Here is a 2,657-nt window from a genome sequence, read left to right as displayed (position 1 = left end):
AGGAGAAAGCTATAGCAAACTGGGGAAAGAACTTTGGGAGGTCGGAGGAGGCAGGACAGAGGGGAATCCAGGAGGGAGCATCACATGCTGGGGGAAAAACTTTGGGAGATGGGGGAGGCAGGAAAGAGGGGAAATCAATAGAAAGCTATCGCACGGTAGGGAAAGAACTTTCGGAGGTGGGGGAGGCAGAACAGAGGGGAATCCAATAGAAAGCTATCACACTCTAGGGAAAGAACTTTCGGAGATCAGAGGAGGCAGGACAGAGGGGAATCCAGTAGGGAGCATCACAAGATGGGGAAAGAACTTTGGGAGATAGGGGAGGCAGGACAGAGGGGAATCCAGGAGAAAGCTATCGCAAGCTTGGGAAAGAACTTTCGGAGATCAGAGGAGGCAGGACAGAGGGGAATCCAGTTGGGAGCATCACAAGATGGGGCAAGAAGTTTGGGAGATGGGGGAGGCAGGACAAAGGGGAATCCAGGAGAAAACTATCAAGGAGAAATCTATCCATGCTAGGGAAAGAACTTTGGGAGATGAGAGAGGCAGGACAGAGGGGAATCCAGGAGAAAGCTATTGCACGCTGGGGAAAGAACTTTGGGAGGTCGGAGGAGGCAGGACAGAGGGGAATCCAGGAGGGAGCATCACATGCTGGGGGAAAAACTTTGGGAGATGGGGGAGGCAGGACAGAGGGGAAATCAATAGAAAGCTATCGCACGGTAGGGAAAGAACTTTCGGAGGTGGGGGAGGCAGAACAGAGGGGAATCCAATAGAAAGCTATCACACTCTAGGGAAAGAACTTTCGGAGATCAGAGGAGGCAGGACAGAGGGGAATCCAGTAGGGAGCATCACAAGATGGGGAAAGAACTTTGGGAGATGGGGGAGGCAGGACAGAGGGGAATCCAGGAGAAAGCTATTGCACGCTGGGGAAAGGACTTTGGGAAATCGGAGGAGGCAAGATAGAGGGAAAATCAATAGAAAGCTATCTCACACTGGGGAAAGAACTTTGGGAGATGAGAGAGGCAGGACAGAGGGGAATCCAGGAGAAAGCTATTGCACGCTGGGGAAAGAACTTTGGGAGGTCGGAGGAGGCAGGACAGAGGGGAATCCAGGAGGGAGCATCACATGCTGGGGGAAAGAACTTTGGGAGATGGGGGAGGCAGGACAGAGGGGAAATCAATAGAAAGCTATCGCACGGTAGGGAAAGAACTTTCGGAGGTGGGGGAGGCAGAACAGAGGGGAATCCAATAGAAAGCTATCACACTCTAGGGAAAGAACTTTCGGAGATCAGAGGAGGCAGGACAGAGGGGAATCCAGTAGGGAGCATCACAAGATGGGGAAAGAACTTTGGGAGATGGGGGAGGCAGGACAGAGGGGAATCCAGGAGAAAGCTATCGCAAGCTTGGGAAAGAACTTTCGGAGATCAGAGGAGGCAGGACAGAGGGGAATCCAGTTGGGAGCATCACAAGATGGGGCAAGAAGTTTGGGAGATGGGGGAGGCAGGACAAAGGGGAATCCAGGAGAAAACTATCAAGGGGAAATCTATCCATGCTAGGGAAAGAACTTTGGGAGATCGGAGTAGGCAGGACAGAGGGGAATCCAGGAGAAAGCTATAGCAAACTGGGGAAAGAACTTTGGGAGGTCGGAGGAGGCAGGACAGAGGGGAATCCAGGAGGGAGCATCACATGCTGGGGGAAAAACTTTGGGAGATGGGGGAGGCAGGACAGAGGGGAAATCAATAGAAAGCTATCGCACGGTAGGGAAAGAACTTTCGGAGGTGGGGGAGGCAGAACAGAGGGGAATCCAATAGAAAGCTATCACACTCTAGGGAAAGAACTTTCGGAGATCAGAGGAGGCAGGACAGAGGGGAATCCAGTAGGGAGCATCACAAGATGGGGAAAGAACTTTGGGAGATGGGGGAGGCAGGACAGAGGGGAATCCAGGAGAAAGCTATCGCAAGCTTGGGAAAGAACTTTCGGAGATCAGAGGAGGCAGGACAGAGGGGAATCCAGTTGGGAGCATCACAAGATGGGGCAAGAAGTTTGGGAGATGGGGGAGGCAGGACAAAGGGGAATCCAGGAGAAAACTATCAAGGAGAAATCTATCCATGCTAGGGAAAGAACTTTGGGAGATGAGAGAGGCAGGACAGAGGGGAATCCAGGAGAAAGCTATAGCAAACTGGGGAAAGAACTTTGGGAAATCAGAGGAGGCTGGACAGAGGGGAAATCAATAGAAACCTATCGCACTCTAGGGAAAGAACTTTCGGAGATCTGAGGAGGCAGGACAGAGGGGAATCCAGTTGGGAGCATCGCAAGATGGGGAAAGAACTTTGGGAAATCGGAGGAGGCAGGACAAAGGGGAATCCAGGAGAAATCTATCAAGGAGAAATCTATCGCACGCTAGGGAAAGAACTTTGGGAGATCGGAGTAGGCAGGACAGAGGGGAATCCAGGAGAAATTTATAGCAAGCTGGGGAAAGAACTTTGGGAAATCGGAGTAGGCAGGACAGAGGGGAATCCAGGAGAAATCTATCGCACGCTGGAGAAAGAACTTTGGGAGATCGGTGGAGGCAGGACAGAGGGGAATCCAGGAGAAAGCTGTTGCACGCTGGGGAAAGAACTTTGGGAGATCTGAGGAGGCAGGACAGAGGGGAATCCAGGAGAA

The sequence above is a fragment of the Natrix helvetica genome, assembly GCF_964273705.1.
Source record: "Natrix helvetica genome assembly, chromosome: W".
NCBI lineage: Eukaryota > Metazoa > Chordata > Lepidosauria > Squamata > Natricidae > Natrix > Natrix helvetica.
This window is presented reverse-complemented; position numbering follows the sequence as displayed.